The 25,380-nt window shown below is 36.4% G+C and overlaps 1 protein-coding gene across 8 annotated transcripts in view; it reads right to left on the bottom strand.

The window, feature by feature from the left end:
* Positions 1 to 25,380, bottom strand: part of GREB1L (GREB1 like retinoic acid receptor coactivator) — a 255,559-nt gene that overhangs the window by 145,550 nt on the left and 84,629 nt on the right. The window lies entirely within an intron of this gene.

Raw genomic sequence — 25,380 nt, forward strand, 5'->3', positions numbered from 1 at the left:
CACACACAAATGGGGGGAGGAGAATGGACAAGGTGGGATTGAAGTAGCCAGCAGAAGCCTGGAATGAAAATTTTGATTCAATAGCTTCTAATCCTAGAAGAAACAGGAGGAACAGTTTTCGAACACTGTGTCTCTGGATTTTGGACTTTAAATTAGTGGAAAAGCTGCATACTTATGGTAGAGTGGAAAGGACTCCAGGCAAGAGTATCAGATTTTCTTTTCCCACAAGACGTTTATGGATTTTTCTCCCCTCCTCAAAGCCTAAATTCCCACTACCAACCCTCCCCCCACTTCCTATTGTGTTCTACCTTTCTTTAGTCATTATCTGAAAACCATGGGATCCAATCCGTTGTTTATTATTGTCTTTGCTGGTGACGCCTACATCTACATTATTGGCTATCAAGTCTTTTCTGAGTTGCTGCTCTCCCCTTGCCTTCCATAAGTCAGAACTCAATATATCCAAAACAAAACTCATTATTATTGGAGTAAAAGCTATTCATATTTCCTGATTTCATTATTTTCATTCATTCACCGAGGAAGAACTGTAAACTGTGCTAGGAGGGATGATAAAGGCAATCCATAATCTCAGAGACCCCAATCTAGAGGTAAAGACAGATCTGTAAATGTGTAAATGTTCACAAAGTACGATAAAAGCACAGTGAGTGTAGCAAGTCAATGTGGAGAAATAAGGAAAATATCAAAGAAGAGATGATGACATTGGGGTGGATTTAAAGGATTCATCAAACAGAATCGGGATGACTCACACCAATAGAAGAGAATGTCAAAGGCATGGTGTATTTTAGAAAAATACTGAAAGTTCATTTTTTGGGGATGGGGGGTTGAGGGTCAGGAGAATAAAAAAGTAGGTTGGGGCCAGTCTGTAATTATATGCCAAATTGGGAATTTTCAAAAAAGCAATTAACAGATTTTTTAAAAAATAAAAGGTAACTCCAGGGGTATTGTGAAAGTTGAATTAGAGACCAGATCAAAGGTGTCTGCAAAAGTCTAGAAGAAGTGATGGGATTGCACATCATTAGGGGTGGAAGGAACCGAGAAGAGAAGCCCTTTTGGTAGGCAGTTAGAAATTCAGGGCTTGAGCTCTAGAGTGGGGACTGAAGAAACAGACCCTGGAGACAGATCGCTGCCACACAGATAGTTGATATTGGTGCTGGTGAGACTACCTAAGGATGACCTATGTGGGGGGAGAGGGTCAAGGAGGGAAGCTGCAAAACACTGTCATTGGAGAGTCAAGCAAAGGAAGAGGAAAACCCAGCAAAGCAGATGGAGAAGTAGCAGTAGCAGAAGTAGGAAGGAAACCAGGAACCAAGGAGCTTGCGAAAGTCAAGAGACAAAAGAGTTTGGAGAAATGGGAGGTGGTCAACAGTTTCAATAGGTAAGTGAGGTCAAGTAGGATCAAGAATGAAAACGTGCCGTGGGCATGTAGCAATTACTCCCCCAAGAAGGGTGATGAACTGGGATGGAAATAAGTTGGTAGCTGTAGGGAAGGTAAAATGGCAAAAAAAAAAAAAAAGAGTAATTAGAAGGAGTGATGCTTATAGGATAAGGTTCTTCCCTGAAAGAAAAGGGAGAGGTGATGGTAATGAAGAGAGGAGATGATGAATGGAATAAGGTCCTAGAGGGGATAAAGAGAGAGAGGGAAAGGACGGAAGCCACACATCGATGGCAGAACCACAATACAGGAGCCTGGGTCCCTGACGATCGCAGAGATGCTTTATCGGCCTTAGACAATTAACTCCAAACTTTGTTTATGTGGGAAAGAAATCAACTTCTAACTTGCTATTTGGTGTTTCCCATCATTTGCAGAAAAGTGTAATCCTAACTGATACAAGAGAGAATGGCGTTGAAAAAATAAGCAAGCACCTCTCAGAAATAGCACAGTATGTTCAGAAGACAAGACCAATCTGGCATTTCTAGACCCTACCACATGTGTGAGAGAGAGAGAGGTAGGAAAATAAGATGAAAATGTAGGCCCAGATGTGAGGAGTTGAGACTAAATAAAAAGCTGCCAAACAAGAGGGCATTAAGCGAAGGAATGACATGTTCCTATTTCAGCTTTGAATAGATTCCTCTACTGGCAGGTTTGAAGCAGCTCATGAAGAGGCAAAACAGGATGCAGGGAGAGTGTTTAGAAACTTCCGCTGTGATCCAGGTGAGAGATCATCATACCTCCATGCTGCAGATATGGTAAAGTTACAGAGGATGGGTGCACCTGAGAAATACTTAGGAATTATTAGGTTGGTGCAAAAGTAATTGCAGGTTAAAAGGTTAAAAATAATTGCAAAAACCGCAATTACTTTTGCACCAACCTAATAAATCATTAGGACTTGGCGACTAATGACATGGGCAAGTGATTCAGGATGAAGCCCAGATTTCTACCTTGCGTTGTTTTCTCTCGCCCCATTGTTAGTACTTCCATTCAGGCACGCCATTACCTCCTGTGTTCATTCAACAAATATTTCTTGAGTGCCTGCTCTGTGTCAGGTTCAGCAGATACAATGGTGAACAAGCTAGAAAGGGTCTTTGCCCTCAAAGATATTAGTTCGGGATACCAGTACTGAAAGCTTCATCTGTGATTTCTCATTTATTCCTCAGAACATCCTATGATACAAGTATTATTATTGTCCTCATTTTTCAGGTGAGGTAACCCAGTCTTAGAAAGTTTAATAATTTGCTAGGAATCAGACACAGATCCATCTTACTTCAAAACAAGTTTTTAATCACTTGACTATGTTACCTCTCATGCAATTACATACAATATATTAAATACTATGACAAGGAGTACAGTTGTTTGGATTATGGCAGCTTCCTAACAGGACATTCTGCGTTTGGCATGTTCCAGCCAGAACAGTTTTTCTAAAATCCAATTGGGGAGCATAGTGATACCTTCCCTGATTAAGGGTTCTCTGAGGAGGAAGATGAGGTTTTCAATGGAAAGTGATGTATTCAGGTCTTAGATATACTGATTTTGAGATGGCTGTGAAATATACAAATGGAGATAATACAGTAGTAATTTGATAGGACAATCTGAAGTTCAGGGGGAAGCAGGGTTGGAGATAAAGCACTTGGTATCACTAGTTCTTAGAGGTCAGCTTAAGTCAAGGCAATTACTGGGACTCTATAGAGGCTTCTAGAAGTGAGAGGAGCACCCTGCTGAGAAAAGGGCAGCTGGGTACAGGCTTGAAGAGAGTGGAATAGATTTGGAATAATTGAGCAGAGAAAAAAGGGAAGGATTCAACCAAAGGCAGTCAAAGATATAATCAAGTTGTATTTAGGGTTAGGGACAACAAATTTATAGTGATATCAACCTGCGTGGTTGAGAGATTTTTCTCCAGTAGCAATCACTAACTTGCCAAAATTTTGTTTTACTAGTTCTTTTTTCTCCCTGTCTGAATTAAGGACTTGCCTGTGAGTTCCCAAAGCACCCTGAATTTACCTGTGATCTGCTACTGAACACTTCTATGTAAGTCCATCTCCCTTTGGACTTTGAAATCCTCAAAAAGTCCTTTGAGACTTTGAAAACCTGTTTTTTATTGTTTTTATTTCCAGAAACTTGCACAGCGTTATTTGTATACCTATTTCATCTCCAGGTTAAACTCTAAAGTCTCTAAGGTCAGGAGCTGGGATTTGCAGGAGCATCACCTCAGTTCAATGTCTCACGCACAGTATGTCCTCATCAAACAATTGTGGGATTGAATTGACTTTAACCTGAAAGTTACAATGTAGAAACTGACCAACTCGCTAATACTGTCAAGCAGTGATTTTTAAGTTTTCAGACTTGGAATAAACAGTCCCTTCTCTTAACCTTTTATTCTCTGTTTTTCATTAAGAGGTAATTAGGGTACCACCACTCTGGTATGTGCCATTTTATCTTTGGAGTTTAGGCCCTACTGGTAGCTAGACAGGCTCTGTTACCATGGATGAGCTACAAAGCATTTCTGGCCCTTCTGAGTCCTTTTTAGTAAAAGTCAAGTGATTGGACACGACGACTGCTGATGTCCCTTTTCATTTTAAAATCCAAAGATTCCATGACCCCTGGAAAACCTGTAAACCACACCCAAGAACCACTGCCTTATAAAGCTCAATTAAAACATGGGCTCTGTGTTTTATTATTAAAAACATCCTCTCTATATAAAACTGGGTTACAATCTGCAAAGCGTATCACTTCGAAAATGAAGATACTGACACTTTGTATTTAATTATTGCTTTGACTGATGGTTAAAGCATTTTATGAGATGCAAGTCTGTTTTTTAATGGTAGGTTTACTCAATAATCAAATGAAAGGGCACCGTCGTTCACTTTGGTAGTAAAAAAAGAGCAGAAAGCTGGAAGAATATGAAACAGCATCTTGGATCTCACATGGACCTGGGCAATACTTTTCCTTTTATTTTTTTTCAGATGAGATATCAAAGAGTGTAAGTGACTTACTCAAGATTATAGAAATTCGAAGTGGCAAGGCTGGTACTAGAGTCTAAGGCTCCCAATCATATACTTTCTTTATTTAAAACAACCAAAGTGGTTAAAAATCTCCTGAAAGAAAAAAAACAGATGAGGTGAAATGCCAATTGGTTGAGTTTAAACAGAGACTCTACTTTGTTCTTTCCAGGTTCAATAATAAACAATTCTAGTGATTAGCATGAAGGGCTGGCAGATGAAACATGTTGACTCCTAAACAAAAATATTTGTATTTTGCATCACAGTTAGTAAATCAATTGCAAAAATTAAGGTAAATGGAAAACAAGGAGAATTAGCAAACACAGAACACAGATTTCCTTCACTCCTTTGGAAGACAGATTGAAAACTAGAAAATCCCTGTGGCTTCCTTCATTAGCAGCCAGGGTGGTGAATCCCACTGTAAATCCCACTTATAAAGGCTCGTGGCTACCTGCAGAGCCTCGGAGAACCACTCACACTAGGGAAGACACTAAATGACCAAAGGAAGCCATGAAGGTCTGGGAAAGCTAGTGAACAAAAGGCAGCATTCCAAATGCCATTGCTCGAGTCTGAATTGTAAGATGCCTGGATTTCAGAACCCTAAAGCAGATTAGCTTAAGGCAACAAAAGATTCAAATAAAATACAAAGAACTCATTTTGACACAATAAGAAACTGTCTTTATTAAATCATCAGGTGCTGAAGTATAATTATTAAGAAAAAATAATAATTCCACCTAAGTTGTGTTTGAAGCAGTGAGGTCTTAGAAGAATAGGGACCTAAAAATGATATCTTTTTCTAGCTCAGCTCTTCATTTTTATTTTTTAAATATTTTTTATATTTTTCAATTACAGTTGACATACAATATTATATTAGTTTCAGGTGTACAACATGATTAGACATTTACATAACTTATGAAGTGATCACCCTGATAAACCCAGTACCCATATGACACCGTACCTAATTACTACAATATTACTGACTATATTCCCCATGCTATACTCTACATCCCCATGACTATTTTGTAACTACCAATTTGTACCTCTTAGTCCCCTCCCCCTTCACCCCTTCTCCTATCCCCCCAACCTAACCATCAAAATGCCCTTTGTATCTATGAGCTTATTTTTGTTTTGACAATTCGTTTATCCCGTTCTGTAGATTCCACATATAAGTGAAATCATACGATGTTTGTCTTTTTCTTTCTGACTTACTCCACTCAGCTCAGTACCCTTTAGGTACATCCAGGTTGTTGCAGATGACAAGACTTCATTCTTTTCTATGGCTGAGTTATATTCCATTATATGTATGTACCTCCTCCATTCATCTTAAAAGTGGTTCTTGAATACAATGTGTTCATGACCAAAATTCATGTGCTAGAATCACTGCCCTTTTTCCCTTTTAATTTTCCTGATATTTTAAAGGACTGTAATAACTTTAAAATTTTGTAGTACACATCATTTCAATTTTCCCAGTCTGCTCACGAGTGCTACTTTAAATACCAACTAGAAAAACTCAGATCTCTTCAGCTGTAAGTGATTTTCCTTCTACATTGTTGCCTCATTTACAAAGAAAACAAATAAAATTTTTGGGTATGAATTGTCAAAATGAAACGCAGCAAAACTTTAGATCATGGTATAATTTCCATCACTTCACATGCCTGTTTTGCTTTTGTTGCAAAGTTTAAACTCAAATACAATTTAGATGCTTAAACTTGAAAATGTGGGAGGAAAACCTTTACTTCCATGTGGAGAAATCTGAGATTTGTTGTTTGTTTTCTTTTGTTTGTTTGTTTTTGGAGGGGAGGAGTTAGGGAATTACGTCAAATAAATTTAATAACTTCCAATATTGTTTGCCAATTTTATTCACTAAGGTATCCATATTTCTAAGCCTACTAATGCTGACGTAAGACAGGAATAATTAATTATTGAAAGTCCTATAAAAAGACACGGTCATTGATGATATGTGTACTATTAGATCAAATGGTCTTTGACTCAACATTTCAGGTAGACAGACCATCAATGATTCTGAAATTTTACAAATGTATTTAGAGACCTCTTTACGAGTAGCAGATAGGCAAAAATGGTTCCGATAATCTAAATATTCCTAAAAGCCTAAAGCCAAAATCAAAGCATAATAATGAGAACACTTCCCTAAAATTTCTTTTTTTTGAAAATTAATTTCTCATCATACCTTCTCAGTTTTGTTTAATTATAATAATCACCTTTCACCAAGAACAAAAGTAGCTTAGCTCCCACTTTCCCTCTGAGAGATAATCCCATTGTTTTGTCAAACCCTAATAGGGTCATAAGCAAGGCTGCACCAACACAGAAACAAACAGTTTACACCTAATGAGCTGATGTCACCTGGGGCCTTCTGGCCAGGTGATAACTTTTACTTCATTTGTGTTCAAGTGGAAAAACAATAGAAAAGTTCAATGAGTCTGAACTCTGAAAAGCTTTCCTACTCCTCTATGTTTATGATGATGTAATAATAAAATTATAATAAGGTTAAAATTTTTTATAATATTTATTTAAAAAATATAAGTCAGTCACCCTTTGCTTGACAGAGGAAAAAAGAAGTATCGAGATAAAGGATCTTGTAGCTGAGCTGTATTTCAAGTTGGTTGCACCCACCACCCAGCAAACTCTCAACTGAAGAAACCCTCATGAGTGTTGTGCCCTCTCTGGCTTTTTCAGGTTTGCCACACAGACAGTGGTAGAAAAATGCCCTATCAAGTTAGTAACAGTGTATTTTCTCAGATAGCTCTGTATTTGCTGACTGCATACATGTAGTGTCTCCTTCCACTGTCTCATCTACTTCTTCCCTCTCTCTTTGGTAGCCAAGAGGCAGGACCAAAAATGAACTGACCTGTGCTGCTCCATAGAAAACAGGCAGTGTGGTGAGTAATAAATTTGATTCAAATCATATTCTACTACTTTACAATCAGGTGGCTTTAGGCTAGTTATCTGCACAATAGGAATAATGTCTACTTTATAGAGTTAGAGGAGATAATGTATATGAAGCACCTGGTATATCTTAGGCATAAAATAAATGTTATACTCTTCCTTATATAAATCCGTAAACACAAGAAGAATAGTGCTTTTATACTGTATAGAGTTCTTGCATGCATATTATCTCATTTAATCTTTATAAGATTAACACACTCGTGTAGCCAAGTACTCAAATACATGTTCTCTGACTCCAGAACCAGTGGTTTTTTTCTATTATGATGCTATGTGAGGGGTTGTGGTAATGGAGACCACATTTGTATTCCTAAATTATCAGCTCCTGTGAGTGGGGTTGGGGAGCATGAACTGAACTGGTAGGCATCTTAGAAGTATGCAAAGTAAGTAAAAAATAGATATACAATCAAATGAACTCATAGCACTTAGTAGGGCAAATGCCAGAGGGCTAACATGTCCCTGTGGTTCATCAATAAAGTATCCTTTACTGATTTTTATTTTAAAAAGCAATGAGAATAAAAAGGAAATAATTATAATGTCTTAGGTTCTAGCTCTTTATAAGAATATGATAATTTTAGGTTGATCAAAGAAAAACTTAGGAAAATAACAGACCTAATAAATATTATCTTTATCTAAGGTTGAGAAAGGTTTCCTAATTGTCATTAGATGCAACCAACATTTAAATTAACCAAAATTTTTAAATCAGCACCTCAAAACTATATTGGGAGGTTTGATACACTTCATTTAATCCTCATAACATTTTGAGATACATATTGTATTCATTACATGGGAATACAGACTCCAAAAGATTGAGTGATTTGTTTGAGAAAGGTTGCAGTGCCGAGATTCAAACCTGTATCTTTTAAAGCCCCTTTGTTGTGTTCTTCAAGCTGTCACACTGTTCTTTACAGTAACAGAAAAGAATAAGTGAAATGGTCCAAACTACAATCATAATTGTTATTTCAAACTCAAGAGAGAAGAATGAAAGTTAGATTGGTTAAACGTGAGTTTACTTACACAAACTGTGAAAATCCCTAAATAGATATTTCAGGACAGAATGACATCCAAAAAGAATTGGTTTAGATTTGCAAACAATTTTTTAAGTTATTCCTGACCTATTACAGAAATCAAATTAAAAGAAAATGGGATTTCTACCTCACTCTTACATGATTCTATATAATTTTGACCCTACTATTGGCTTTTTTTTAGACTTTAAATTTTCTAATGAAATAGATTTAAAACTTAACCTAGAATGACAATGTTTCATCCAGGAATATGATCTTCACCTCGTTATGACCTTTCATTCTACTACCTACCCTGCAAAAATTTTTGTGGAGAAGCAAAATATAAGGAACCTCCTAGTGGAGTTGAGGCCTGTGGACCAATAGCATAAGTTGGAAGACAAAGTGCTCTTTATTTTGGATAGAAGGTGAAGAAACAAGGAGAATCCTAGGAAGAAACTGCATGGAGAAACAAGTGATCACAGGTATGGATGTAGGCAATCAACAGTCAAGTGAGGTGGCGTGGGTCAGTCCTGCTTACTTGGGTGCCCAGAGAGGCTCTGAAAGTCACTCTGCTGGTTGGATGGTGATGGTGGTAGTAAGTGCTGAATGATAAATCAGGAGTCATAGTGAGGAAGAATAGAACGGATGTTCCTATGTGTTTCAGCAACTACTAAGCATTTGCTGTATTTGACCGGAATGTAATAAAATAGAAAATGTGGTTGGAATTACCACTGGTTTTTCCTGATGAAACCAATGTGGTCACTGAGATACCCTTTTGATCTTGGAATCATTTAGATTAGTGTTTCTTGCAAAGTCTAGTTCAAAGACTGCATCAGAATCACTTGAAGAACATGTTTACCATACAGATTCCTTATCTTCTCTTGCAGAGGTTTTTGAGTCGTGGTTCTAGGGAAGGACTCAAGAATCTGCAATTTGAATAGCACAGAAAGTGTTGCCAGATTTCGCAATCCTCACCTCAGATGATTCTATGACACTAGAGTTTAAAAACCACTTATTTGGATTTGAAAAAAAAAAGAGAGAAGAGAATAAAATTGTGTACGATTGTTAAACAGGATGCTTATTTGTAACAATTGGCCAAACACATTAAAAAGAAAGAAAAAAGAACTTTACAGTCTGATCCTAGGACTAGATACTTGAATGCTTTGTGCTTCAATCTCCTCCTTTGGAAAATGGAAACAAATGATGGCACCTGCTAAGGCCCTTGCCATTCTGTGATTACGGTCCAAGGAGGTACTTAAGAGCGCAAGGGAGTTAGGAAAGGACATTTTGCCATGACAACAGCAACTTGCTCCTGGGATAAGCATCAGGTCCACCTCCCACCACTTCTTGGGTGCCTGTGGCATTTGACCTTTATCTATTCCTTTCAGGCTGCACCTCGCAAGGAACTAGAGATAAATAATAATAATAATAATAAAATAAAACCACATTGTTTATCAACTAGATTTTAAACTGTAAAATCTTTTTAAAAATCAATAAATGGAGCACTAAAAACAAACAAGAGAATCCCAGCAACTCCTGAGAAATACTGTTCTCATAAAAACCATTGGAATGACATTATGCTTAGGATTCAAAGGAAAAACCCCAACTCCTCTAGATTTTGTATTCTATTCCCCCCCTACCAATGGCTTCTAACCAAGTTTTAAGTAATGATCATTGGACCCTACGATTCACGAAGGGTGTGTGTCTTCAGATGCATATTATGGAATGTTCACATGTAATAAGAGGCATCTAGTCTGTGAAATTCTGAGGTAAGGGTGGCTGCAAATGATATTTCTACTTCACAGAAAAGTTAGACCAAAAAATTGCAAAATTATTAAATACCAATTATTAAAGTACTTCATTAAAGAATGAATGCCAGAAGGCAGGGGAGTCCTGAGAAGTCTGCAAAGATAAATTCTGATGACTAAGCAGTAAGTATCGTGTTAGTAAATGCCAGTGTGCCTCAGAAATCATGATGTTGCTACCTGTAACACCCTGCTCTGGGCTGCCAAAGTCAGCGTATGCCATAAAGGGAAATACATTTAAAAATTAGTCACATTAAGTGGAGTTCACGTACATAAATAAGAATAAGCTGATTCAGTGTAAGGGGGACCCAACAGAATGTGTTTGCTTATTTAAGTTTTCTGGCTGTGTTACTGTCATTAAGTCCTATTGTTTTCCTACTAAGAGATATGTGGAAGGCCGGTGTCATTCCCAATTCAAGGGCTTTATTTTGTTTGTTTCTATATAATGATGTTCTTGGCCTATTAAAACAGTCAGGGTCTTTCCTTATTGTAGCTGCACAAGTGACTTTACAGAAGGAAGACACCTGATTCACACGACCAGGCATAGCAATGGGAGCATGTGAACTTTCAACAAAAGAGGAAGCTTTGTACCAGATGTGAAGAAGTAAAGTTTATTTTTCCATTTAGCATGTTTATTTAAGTAAGAAGGAAGGAGACAGGGGCTGCTTCCCATTCCAAACTGCTCAGGGAATGACCTTCTTTTTCCCTTTCTTTATAAATGAACAAAGTTGGCTATTGCAGTTTCCAGAGGGATCTGGAAAGGAACCAAGTCACTAATGATTACATTTCATCCGTAGCTAGTTTAACCTTTGAAACCTGCCAATCAACAGAGAAGACCAAGAGGGAAGGTCAATGCAACCTTGCTCATCTAGCATTCTCTCACTGTTTACATGGAAAATGATTTATTACGGAAATCATTTTAAGAAATTTTAAGCAACTATAGAGACTATAATCAAGGTCTTCCTAAGATCACTTAAGAGCTGAGAAACTCTCAAGTCCTGGTTAGTTTATTTTCCCTTTTAATCATTGTGTATAACAGGCAGAGTGATAGAGCTTTTACATTTAAAACAACATAACCAAGAAAAACATCTAACAGACAGAGTGATAGAGCTTTTACATTTAAAACAACATAACCAAGAAAAACATCTTTTGTCCTTGATTCATCTATCTTCTCACATTATTTTGGTCTGACACACCATTTGTTTCTAGACTGAAGATCGTGTTGGTACTATATATCCAAGACACACACAATCTTTTTCACAGCTTGTTGAAACATTCCTCTTAATGCTGAAGCTATTATATACTACTAGTAAATAGTATAAAATACACCACAAAACAATAACTGGTATTTTGATCATGTACTCATTATCAAAAAGGCCAGGCTACAGAATATTAAGTGACCTTCCCCTATTATTCATTTACACATCCATTTCTAAAAATACATACCTCCTCTTCTTTCCTCATAATATCCCCTCATAAGCTTCTTGAAGGAAAAGAGAAAACACCATCAGTAAGATTGATGGAGCACTGGTAACATATTTCAGGTACAAATGACCCACTTTTATGTACTGCCAGAACAACTCTGTAAAGGGTTTAGGAAGGAGAAATCCTGAAGTTCTTTTCCAGTGAATTCATGCAGCTGGTGGTACCAAATGATTGTTCTCTTTTAACGGCAGGGTCAGAAAGACAAAGAGAAGCATTTTCTATAACTGACTACAGTTTTTATCAATTAGTAAAGCTTTTTTTCTTCAAATGTTTTATATCATCAAGATTAATTACCTCCAGTTTTAATTAAAACCCTCTCAAAAGTTAACTCATTCTCCTAAGAGTGCAAGAATGTCGTAACAGGATGATTTTTCTCTCAGGAAGACAAATGCAAAATGTTCCCTCTGTTTGTCGAAAGGGAAAAAGGGATTGCACCTACACTTTTATTTTTTGGAATCGTTTCATAAAAACTTTGTGTGCTTCATGAAAATCATCACTTTATCACCTTAAAACTCACACTGAAAATAGAATATGTCAAATTTTAGATCCTGCGTGAAACCGAAGAATCCTAAATTTCTAATTTAAATCTGTTCATCTAAGTATCACGATCAAGTGTGAATTAAAATAAGACTCACTCATTTGGTCTTGGCTATGACTCTCGCAAAGATCTGAATCCTGCCCTACAATTACTGCATTTACTGCAAAACTTACAATTACTAACGTCAGCTAATACTTAATGCTCAGTTTAAAGATTTTCTTCCATGCAATCGAGTAGTTGATTTTTATTTAGTGTAGCTACCATTTCACAGCAGTAGTATTGGGAGCCCAGGAAAGGCAGGGAAAGAATGTTTAGAGTGGGAAGGTCACTGCACATCTATTCTTAAGGCTCGAATGTAAAAGTGTGCCACTGGTGATACAAATTCACGGAGCCACTAAAATAATACATTATACACAGTATTAATATTTGATACAATTAGTAAATGAACACGTGTGTGTGTGTGTGTGTGTGTGTGTATGTGTGTGTGTACAGTAATGCATCCTTCCAGACATCAGACTCTGGGGAACCCGATTTGTATTGTAGGTACAGTCTCACCCTTGGGTATAAAGCCAAATAGCAGTTTACCAGCAAAATGACACACCAAGTCCAGGGAGAAGTAATAACTCATCTGAAGGAAAGCATCTCCCTATCTACAGAAGAGGCAGTAAAAATATAATAGAAATATGGCTGCTCAGTCCATTTAGTGTTGCAGCAAACAGCCCTACACTCAATACTTCAACAGTCACCAAGGACATCACTGTATTTCAGTGCAGCAGAAGAGCAGATCTTTATAATTAGGACCTTGGGTCAGTTAATGTGCATTATTAAAAGATGGAGTATTAACTAATGTATTACAGGAAGATCTTTCACTGAAATAATAATATTTTTTAAATTTTAAGACTTCAGCTACCTGGAAAATACAGTTTCTGAAACAACTTAACTACTCTTATGCTTTACGCAGTGTATTTTGGCTCTAACTTTCAAAGGTTTTTCTGAATGCTGATTTGTTATGCTTGGAGAAGTTGCGCAGACTATAAATATCTTAAATATTATCACTATTTACACCTAGATTAAATTATACAATTAAGAGTTGAATTTTTTAAGGATACCTTTTCAGATCATAGAATTATTTGCCTCGTTACAACTGTGTTTAGTAATCTGTTGTACAAGTGTTTGATTGTACTGCCGTATCTCTTCTTCTACATTATTATAACAAGATATCATTTCTGGCTTGTAATAAGTTATCATCTATACTATTATAATTTTAAAATCTGATGTACTAACTCGGGTATTAAGGCCTCTCAAGAGATTTACATGAGGAACGGGAGGAGGAGTTGCTTGAAACAAAAATTCCCGATTCATTAATTACTTGTTGAACGTCACAATGTCATGGACGTAATCCACTAGTCTTGGAGGACGCTGAGAATAAGAAGATTTCAGAGTCGTTGAAATCTTTAACTCTCTTTCTTTGAAAATCTTCTGTCACAAGTCAGAAGGATAATGTCTCTTTTCACCCAATGAGAAAGCTGTTCTCACACGAGCATAATTAATCTTCTGACACCATGACAAAGAAATTCCTTAAAAGGATTTCTCCGATTTCCTCTCAAGACAGAAGATTGTCTTTATCCATCATCTGTTCTTCCTGATCCCTTCTTTTTGAATATCCACATCAGCAGAATTGTCCATCAGAAGAGACAGCAGGAGGGAAATCTCTGCATGATTGATAGGGCCCCAATGCTCTGCAGGCCTATTTAAGTGCAAGCATCTATTGTTGCAAACTTACTTTACAGCAGTTAAACAAATATAATAGTCAACAATTCAACCATTGTGCAGCTTAGACTTGACTAAAACTAGTTAAGTGAAGTTTACTAATGACAAGGCACTGATTTTGAAGCCAGATAAAGATTCTGCAGATAAATTAGCCTGATATCTCCTTGGAAAAGGAAATTCTCAAAGTCATGCAACAGTATATGTATATTAGAAAGTGTTATATACTATACTGTATGTAAATGTCTGATACTTTTTATACTAACAGTCACTCAATATTTCTTATCTACATCAGGGCTATCTGGAAAAAACATTCCAAAACTTTATATGTTACCATCCCAAAAAATCAGGTCTATCAAAGAAAAAACATACTACCAACACTCCCTTAAATTTTTTTCAGACTCATTATAGCAAAGCTCTTCCAAAGAGAGGTTTAGGTATATCTATGTGTTCATTACCCCACGTATGAAAACCAAAACCAAACCAAAGACCATTTGAGACTTCTTGTGAGTACCTGCCTCTTCCTTAGGTGGAAGGAATGAACCAAAACACTGCAGGTCAGTTTCAAGTGGAGGAGCAAAGCATCCAGGCAGAGGCCGAATCCACAAAAAAATGCAAGCCTGGCTCCACTTTCAAAGCAATGTACATGAAATGGATACCGATCTAGACATCTCACTAGGCTATGGCTAACAGCACACCCAGTATCAACAGTAGAGGTTACGGCCTGCTCTGTGTTCTCTATAGATGTTGCCAAGAAAGGCCCCTTAAGCCCAGACACTAGGACACACTGACACTATGTGTTCTGTTTGTACCACAATGACCTTGACTACTCTATTCTGGACGCACCCTGTGAAAATATTTGTTTATCCTTCCAATCCCCAAACAGTGAGGCCAGCCTTCACCCTGGCTCCAGCTCACTGGTGTGAGGGCTGGTCAGATGGACATGGTCCATCTTGGCATGGTCAGATGGACAGGCTGCCACTGCCTGACCCCCCGTGGGGCTTCTTCTCCAGCTGACCTGCCTCCTCCAGCTAAGAACAGCTACCGATGGCTGGCCCACAGCCAAGACCCACACGTTCTGCAACAAGTGGCTTAGTTGTGGTTTTTCTTAAATAACAGAGTTATATTCAGGATTGATTACCCCTTTGACGACCTAGGAAAAAAGTTATATCCAGGATAAAGAGCTGGGAAAATCCTTGTGGATAAAGAGGGACACTAAGCAGTTTGAATGTAGAATACACCACAGAGTTTGCATGTAGAGAAGCTGAAAGCCAGCAGAGAATAAGCTGGTAGTGAAAGTAACACAGAAGAGAGGGCCAGATGAGGAATGTAAGCGTACAGCCCAGAGGGGACTCTTAAATGTTCGCTTACCAGCCCAGGACCCAGAAATCTCTCCAGGGCTCACATCACCAACAGCTTCACATTGTTAGTTAACAGTGCTTTTGTGACTGGCCTGTCTTCCCAACAGGATTGTGTGTGTATTACGGCGGGGGCAGGGGGAGAGCAATCCTTGTCATTTTTGTATGCCTGTTACACATTGTATATAGCATCTTGTCAAAATCAGTAAACATTTACTAACTGGTTAGAATGGAACTTGAGTAACAGGTTATTGGTGCTGCCCAAGGCCAAGTGTGTAAGACCCAAGGAGGGGACAGGCAAATCTTCCTCTTTTCCACCCACAACACTGAGGTCTGTGAAATTTAAGTCCAAGTTCAGTAGGAATATCCTCTTGCCTATAACGATCTTTGATGAGAAAAACCCCTCCATTATGTATGGGAAATCTCTATACCTTCCTTTTAATTTTGCTATAAACCTAAAACTGCTCTAAAAAAAATTGTCTTAAAAATAAAAGCCAAAAGCAAAACAAAACAAAACTCACAGTGCTCACAAAAGCTCAGGGAAAAACAAACATTTCATTCTTTTGCCCTTCAGAGATATCTTTGTAAGAAAAGGATCTGTTGTAATGTGGTCCATTACAAATATTTGACTAATTGTGTTTGTAGAACTGACTTTAGATTAAGACGTGCATTGACTATATCCTAACTCCCCCACTTTCAAGGGTGAACATGATTCATTCTTTCTTTGTCTCGGTTATTTCAGCTATAAAATAGAGACAATCGTGGCTGCACCTTACAGGGTGTTTGTAAAGATTAAATGTAAATCCTAGCATTTGGCAAACACTCAGCTCATAACAGCTGGTTATTATTCATTCTCTTGCCCCTTCCCCTCATTCACACAGCTCTCTAAGTGGGCACAGCCAGCTCTATTTCTGGGAGTTTATCTTGAGACACACACACGCACTTGTGTGCAATATAGGGGCTTCGGGGGCTGAGAAAAGAGCAGGCCCAACAGACTGAGCTAAACGGACACTTCTGAGCAATTGAAAAAAGAAGAAAAAAAAAGAATGAGGAAATTAGGCAGAATCAGCAAAGAAGAACAGGGCAGGCCAGGGTGACACAGGGCTGAAAGCTGACAATTTCTCCATTTGAATGACTGCAGGCCTGTGTGTGCCTCATTCTGCCTCCTCCTGCTCAGCTTCACCACCTGGTTTCCTGGTTGTTTTGACCCGATTTTCAGGTTGGGGTCTACCTGGGATACACGAAGCACATTCCGTACTTGTTTTTATTTCCACTCAATTCAACACATACTTATTGTGTTCCTGTAGGTGCCAAGCATTAAGAGATGCCGAAGAAGAATTCGTGAATAAGACTATACCATCCAGAAATTCACAACTCAGAGGGACCGACATGAAAACTACACACCGTGTAATAGAGAACATACCTAGTCGAGAACACAGAAGAAGCCTTGGGAGGCAGAGAGGGATGGGACGGCATTCAGGTAGGACTTCAAAGATGAGCGGGATTGATATGACAGAGAAAGGATGGGGTTGAAGACACTCCACATAAAGGAACTGTGGGGCCAAAGAAGTAGGTGTCACTATACGTGTGTGTCTGAATCCTAGAGTACATGAGGCAGAATGGCAGGAATTAGGGTACAGAGTGAAGCTAGATTAAGAAAGGCAATTAGGCTTAAAATTTTAACAGATAAAGGGGCATCCTGAAATACTGTAGGCAAAAGAGTGACATGACCCAATTTGTTTTTCAAAAAGATAGTTCGTAGGACCAAATGGAAGATACTAGAATGGGAATAGGAAAGGAACAATAAAAAAGTAGAGAGCTTGGGAAGGAGATAATTAAAATGGTCTGGCAAATGACAATCAAGGACTAACAAGAATGGAGATGGGATGTCATTTATGGAAGACTTACGTAGGATACTGAATTGATGGAATTTAGTGACCTACTGGACATAAGATGTAATGAGGGGAGGAGAAACCAAGGGTAACTGGGAAGTTTCTAGTTTAAGCACTTGAGTAAACGCCATGCTATTTATTTGGAGGTGGAAGTGATGGAAATATTGCCCTGTTTCTGTGTGTGTAATTTTGCGGAATCATATGCCTAAAGGCCTTTTGTTCAGCCTATGTCACTAATACCTGGACCCTACAGGAGGGAATTTAAGCATAGATTGAAACCTTAGAAAAATAACATTTTTCAATTTGTTTTTAATAAGGTATTCTTTTACTTCTACATCATTTCCAAAGGAATCCTATGACACCCACTATAAATACTAATTTTTAACAGTTGCCTCAGAAATTCAAAGTTTCATGGTTTACTTCATCAACCAAATGGGTCAATGGATTCTGTGGCTAGCCCAGGCTGTAAGCATGAGACAGATAGGTGAAAAAAGAAAAAAAGAGCAGACATCTGCCAAAAGGCTACGTGAGCCAAATGGGAAATGAGAGCACATTTAGACAAAGAAGTAGAAGGAACAACAGGCTCGTTAATACCTCTATTTTACTGCTAAAGAAATTTCTAAATGGGATGAACTTGTTTAATGATCATTTTCATATATAAGAGGTCTGGGTCAAAGAGAACATGAATCCTTTTTAGAAGGTAGCAGCAGTCTTATTCTCGTATTATTGCTTTGGAGGCATCTATCGTATCAGAGTAAAGGATGATTTGTGTTAACAATCAACTAAAGTGTTGCAAATATAAATAAAATTAATATGACATTTTAATGAAAAGCAGCATGGTATAGTCTCTAAACTACATGATTAACCAGCACATTCACATTTCTAAAAAGAATATAAAATTACTACTGAGAATGGGGAAGGATTGTGGACAACATTGTGGAGCTTGAGCGGTCAGCTATCTTGGACCACAAGGTGTATTTAGGAATGGTGGCCATGCGTAGTGGAGCAAAAGACAGAACTCAGGCCTTGATTGTCTCCCCTGGGATTTTCTAAAAGTGAGAGAAAAATAAGTCTTATTTTATGTAAGCCACTATTTCTTACCTCTTTTTTAGTCATTGCTAAATCTAATTCTAACAAAAACAACTCCTTTTGACATTTTCCCGACATTGTCTTAGTTGTTTTTTATTTAGTTTCTGGGTATGTGTGTGTAATTTCTCTCACAAAAAACGGAGGTATTACATTGTATACACTGCTCTCTTTTTATTTATCAATTTGTGATAGATATTTTCTTATGTTATAAAAATTCTGTGACACAATATTTGAAGACTATTATAGAATTCTACCATATGGATGTACCATCACTTATAATTAATTCTCCGTTTGGGAGCATTTATTAAGTAGCTTTACTTATCGATGGATACTCCCAATTTTTACAATTTATTAGCTTATATGAGGACCAAAAATTATATAGCTAAACCTTCATAACAAGCCAGCAAGATAAATATTCTCTGCTCGATGGTGTTAAGCAGTATGGCCATTATGTCACTCAATTCAATTTCTAAGTTGCATTCGAGCATAGAAGAGAGTTACGAGGAGGAACCTAGCAGACAATTTGGTTATTTGTCCACCAAAGATGTACAGTAGATAATACTACCATCTGTATAAACTTACTATAACTAACATTTTTTCCACAGTGAACCCATTCTTTATATGTCACTTGTTTCTGATGTCACCAGTGTACGACACAGAATAAGTGTTTGAGAGGTACAGTTGTAGAATTGGATAACCAAAGTTCAAATTCTAGGTATTATATTCACTGTTTATGTAAACTTGGAAAATGCTTTAACCTCTAGCACTTCACTTTCATCTTATGAAAGAAAATATTAACATTTACCTTGCAAGGTTGTTGTGTACTAACATTTTACCAAAAAGCTTCAGACTAGAAGGTTCACTCCCCAAAAAACATTATCTTTACAAGCTCTGTGGCAACTTTCCTAGCCTAGTGGGGCAGAAATAGATAAGGCTTAAGTAGACTTTCTCTACTAAGAAATTTGGTGATATCTGGCAGCCCAAAAGCTATAAAATGATGTCTAAAGTTGATATAGAGATCAATAAAACAAACTCTTACCACTAATTTTATTTAAAACCATTCTCAAATTCCAGTGAGTGTCCTAAGAATAACGAAAAGTTAGTCCTGTGTATTGCCATCAAAATCTACAACTATAACATAATGTCTTGGGAAGTGCTGTGGAAAACTGTAACCCTAGGACCCAGGAGGAGTCCTCACATGCAGCAATCAGCTTACACCACATATGGTCTACTTCTAGAGCAAAGGGGAGTAATTCTCCTTGGACATATTTTCAACAATAAGGGTTAAAGCAAAAACTGTTTCCTGGATGATTTTTTGACAAAAATTGCCAGTTATCTAGAATTTCCAGTTACCTCTTATTTTATATGAATAATGCCTATCCTATTTAATGAAGGTTTACCTTTCACTAATGAGGAAAATGACATGGTAGAAATAGGGATACATTTGCACTCAACCTCCCACAAACTAAGCTCTCAAATGCAGCTCTTACTCTTATCTAGAATGACAGGATAATATAGTGCTTCTTCAGTTAGGTTCAGTAAACATGAAATAAACATCTATATTCCGAGTGTATAGTCATTTCATTAAGCAGTATTTGTAAGAAGCGTAAGTATGTACATGCCAAATTTTCCAATAATTCAAATACTGTAACTTCTCTCTGTAGGGGTCATTGACCCAGAATTCTCAACTACTGGAAACACAGTCCTTTGTCTAAAAGTAAGTAAACAAGTGTACAAACAGACACAACAGACAGCACAAAGTTCACATTCTAAAAGTATTTGCATTTCACTCAAGAGGAGCCATTTAGGCACTCACCCAAACTTGTTTCCTCTCATTTTAGACTCAGTTTGAAGAAAGCTGCTTATGATTCCTAGTTTTTGACAGATTAAAAAGAGTGAGATGCCAGGGACAAGGGCAGTGACAATTTTTTGTTGTTGTTATTTTTTTTAAGTGAATCTTTAAATCTGACACTGACAGTGAAGACAGAAAAATAATTTTAGAAAGGAGACAGGAGAACTTAAAATATTCAACGATCTGGAGTTATTTTACTTGTGGAGTAAGTACATGGTTCTAATCTATAGCTTGGCCCCAAATTAAGATATTGAAAATAACCAAAATAATTAGGAGAAAGTTACATGTATTAAGCAATTAATAATCTACAATAAACTTTTGAAAGATTTCTATAAAATTGTTACTTTTAAAAATCTAAGCATCTCAAAGAATAAATTCTAAAGGTCCTTTACAACTAAAATATTCTATACATTCATGATTCTCTGGAAAAATCAGGAACTCTATTTCCCAGTGATTTGGGTTATGCATATTTCTCTCATAAACTTTAAAAAATTAATACTTTAGTAAGCAGTGTACACCCATAGCATACACACACACACACACACACACACACACACACACACACACACGGTACCAAAAAAAATGTATGCACATTTTAAGAAAGGAAAAAACTGTATTAAAATTGTAATACTCAATATATACCGATAACAAAAGATGAATACAAGTCACGTTTGACTTCTGCAATTACAAGAGGTGCTCAAAGTGGTTACCATTAGTGTAATTTTAATACAGTTTTTTTCCTTTTTAAAAATGTGTATGCATTTTTTGGCACCCCCGGTACATATATAAAATGAATATATACAAAAAGCAACTTTTCTTCCATCCAATACTCCTCCCTAGGGACAACCACTATTACCACTTTCTTATTTATTCTTCTGAGGAAAGATGGAATACAATTGTAATATAAATACACACATGTACATATGCACTTATATATTGACACAAATAGTAGTATACTACAAACATTCTTCTGTATCTTACATTTTTCACTTCACAATAAATCTTAGCAATCTTTACATAATCAGAATATAAAGAGTTTCCACATTCTTTTTTATGGCTGTATAGTATTCCATGACTGATTTAACCAGTTCACTACTAAACGATCCAATCTTTGGCTATTACCAAGAATGCTGCAATGACTAATTGTATAACTATTAATGATACAACCATTTCAAATATGTACCTCACTAGGATAAACTCCTATAAGTGGAATTGCTGGGTATGTACATGCATTTAAAATTTTGATAGATATTGTCAAATTGCTCTTCATAGAAATTAGATTAATTTTCACCAACAATGTATGAAAGAGCCTGTTTCACTGTATCTTTTCCCACGGAATCATAAGTTTTAGATCTTTGATTATTTAATTAGAAACTGAATTCTATAAACAGTATTATTTCATTGGAAATGGAAATGAAAAGATAAATTGGAAAAACAGTAGCTCCATGCAGTTTTAATTTGTATTTGTCTTATTATGTGTGAAGTAAAGTATCCTCTCAAGTTTAAGAACCATTTAAGTTACTTTCTATGAAATGTTTGTTCATGTTCTTTACCCATTTTCCTACTTTTTGCTGATGTAAAAGCATCCTTCACAAATTAAGAGAACTAGCTGTTTTGTTGAGATGAGTTACAAATATTTTTCCAGTTTATCATTTGTCTTCTGACTTTCAATTATATTATTATACAATTTTTATTTCTATGTAGTGGAATTTATCAATCTCTTTTTTTATTTTCCAACTTTAAGTCTTTCCTAATTTAGATGAACAAATCCCATGTTTAGTACTATAATTTTTATACTTAGATATTTGATTCATTTGTAATTGATTTTGGCATAAGATATGGGAAAAGGATAAATTAATTTTTTTTCCAATTGCACCCAATTAACTTAAGCTCATTTACTGAATACTGCATCCTTCTCCCTGTGAGTTGAAAGATCTTTATGAGAGCCTAAATTCCAGTATGTATTTGGGTGTCTTATAATAACTTCAATGTTATAGCTTCATAGATGTTTTACTATCTGACAGAGATTGTCCTTCACACTACTACTGTTCTTATTTGGAATTAAAAAAAAGTTCTTGTTTAATTTTACATATGAACTTTAGAATCAGCTTTTCTGGTTCAAAAATCACTTTGCTATTTTTATTGAGCTCTCATTAAATTTATATATTAATTTAGGGAAATCTATAAATTTTACCATTTTGGGGCTTCTTACTGAAGAACATGGATTAACTTTCCTTTATGGTCCTAAGTAGCATTTTAAAGTTGTCATCATCTAGATCAGGTCTTCTCAACCTCAGCACAATTGAAATTGGACAATCAAAAATATCTCTAGAGGGCCGGCCCGGTGGCTCAGGCGGTTAGAGCTCCATTCTCCTAACTCCAAAGGCTGCTGGTTCGATTCCCACATGGGCCACTGGGCTCTCAACCACAAAGTTGCCAGTTCAATTCCTCGAGTCCCGCAAGGGATGGTAGGCAGTGCCCCCTGCAACTAAAATTGAACACGGCACCTTAAGCTGAGCTGCCGCTGAGCTCCCAGATGGCTCAGTTGGTTGGAGTGCGTCCTCTCAACCACAGGGTTGCTGGTTCGACTCCCGCAAGGGATGGTGGGCTGTGCCCCCTGCAACTATCAATGGCAACTGGACCTGGAGCTGAGCTGCGCCCTCCACAACTAAGACTGAAAGGACAACAACTTGAAGCTGAATGGCACCCTCCACAACTAAGATTGAAACGACAACTTGACTTGGAAAAAAGGCCTGGAAGTACACACTGTTCCCCAATAAAAAAGTCCTATTCCCCTTCCCCAATAAAATCTTTAAAAAAAAACACCTCTCTAGATATGCTCAGATGTCTCCAGTAGAGCAAAATCAACCTCAGTTGAGAACCAATGATCTAGATCAAACATGACATACTTCACTTTAAGTTAAATATCAGGGTCCCCCCCCCTTTTCTTGCTAATCTAAACGGTATCTTTGCTTTTAATATGTCATCTGGTTAGTTGTTTGTGTATATAAACACTACTTATTTTCACATTTAGATTATATATCCAGCCACTTTATGAATTCTCTTATTGTTTACAATAGCTTTTCAGTTGCTTCTCATGAGTTTATGAAGTAGATAATCACATCATCTGGAAAGTAATGTCACCTCTTTTTCTATATTTTAAATTTTTTCTCTCTCTTTTCTAACTGCATTGTCTAGTAGCTCACAATAATGCTAAATCAAATTGGTAATAGTGAACATCTTTATTCAGAATGCGTCTAATATTTCTCCATTAAGCATGATGCTGCTTTGGGGCGGGATACATTGTGTATCATGCAAAGGAAGTATGCATCTCTTGCTATTTTTTAGGAGTTTTTCACCAAAGGCAATTGTTGAAAATACAAAGTGCCCTTTCAATATCTATGGAGATAATCATATGGTTTTTCATCAATTCAGGAAATTATTTGAACAATTCCAGAATTCCTAGAACAAGCCCCATTTAGTAATAGTATATCGTTCTTTTAGAATGCTTTTGAATGATCTGTAGTTGTCTATTTTGTGCTATCTTTGCTGAGTTTTGATATCACTCTCATTATAGCACCATAAAAAGAATTCTAAAGCTTTCCTTCTTTCAAAGAGTTTAAATAGAACTGAAATTTTTATTTCTTAGACATTAAGTAGAATTGTCCCATGAAAACATCCGGGATTGATGCCCTTTTTGACAGTAGCTCTGCAACAATTTTCTCTATTTTATTTATTGTGTTTGGTGAATTTACATTCTATATGTCTTCTAACGTCAGTTTTGATCATTACATTTGCCCATAGAATTATCTATTCCATTCATATTCTAAAATTTATTTGTATAGTTGTATAGTTGATCAATATTGTCTCTTAGGATTATTTTAACCAGCTCTTTTGTGTGCGGTTGTTTCCTCGTTAGCATTTCTTATTTTGTGATTTATGCTTTCTTCCATTTTTTTGTATTCTACTATCTAGTTTTCTTCAGTTAGTTGTTCAATTCACTCATTTTTATTCTATTTTGTGTACTAATATATGCATTTAAGACAATAAGTGTTTCTTGGAATGCTACTTTAACTGTACCCAGGGCTGTATGGTGTAGTAAAGAACCCAAGTACTGGAGCTAGACTATTTGAATGCAAATCCTATTTACTTCATTTACTAGTTGTGAGATTAGGAAGCAAGTCACTATTCTTTGCTGTGGCTTTATTTTCTCATCTATAAAATGTGGATAATAACAGTGCCTTTACTGAATAGTTATGAGGATTAAATGGGTCAATATTTAGAGCAATGCCTGACACATAGTAGGAACTTAAATGGTTCTTGAATGAGTTAATTACACGATATATTTAATCTCTACTTTAAATCATATTAATATTTTACATTATACTTTATTGCTTCTTTCTTTCAAAAAGCATCTTTTACAATGTTAGTTGTATTTGCTTTCTGTATGCGTGTATGTTTCTTTTGATAATTTTGAGAGTTTTTTTGTGTTTGGTAACTTATAACTTTATAAATTATGTTTAATCTTCTATACCTTTATACACTATCTACTGACTGTGAGTAATGACAAGTTTAGTATATTTCTATTCCTTTCTTTCTTCCCACTCTTTACCCTTCCACCTGATTTTATTTCATTATAATATTTTTCTGAGATTTTAGCTTCATAGTTTTAATTATACTTATCCATCTATTCTTTAATTAGATTTAAGTGATATCTTTTTACCATTGGCTATTAAAGAAATCAGAGTTCTTCAATCATCACAATATTCCTTCACCATTTCCCCTCATTTATTTACATCACTGTTAAGTTTTTAAAATTTATTTGTTCCCAAATATTTCAGTCTTATTTTCATAGTTAAATGCTCCTCCAGTTGATCCTGTGATAGTTTATTCAATATTCACAAATGACTTTTAGGAGCTATATTCCTGAGTTTTTACATGTTTAAAAATCTTTGTCTATTACCTTTAAGTTAAATGATAGTTTGACTGAGTATGAAATTTGGGGGTAGGAAGACACATTTTCTCCTTGCATATCTATACAGACCATCTACCTATTAGAATTGACTAATGCTCTACAGAAGTCTCAGGATGGCCTGATTTTCCCCTTTTGCAGATGACTTGACCCTTCTGCTTTTATCTTTCAAATCAATTCAATTTCATAGTATATGTCTTTATGT

Source organism: Rhinolophus sinicus, linkage group LG09, assembly GCF_036562045.2.
Source record: "Rhinolophus sinicus isolate RSC01 linkage group LG09, ASM3656204v1, whole genome shotgun sequence".
NCBI lineage: Eukaryota > Metazoa > Chordata > Mammalia > Chiroptera > Rhinolophidae > Rhinolophus > Rhinolophus sinicus.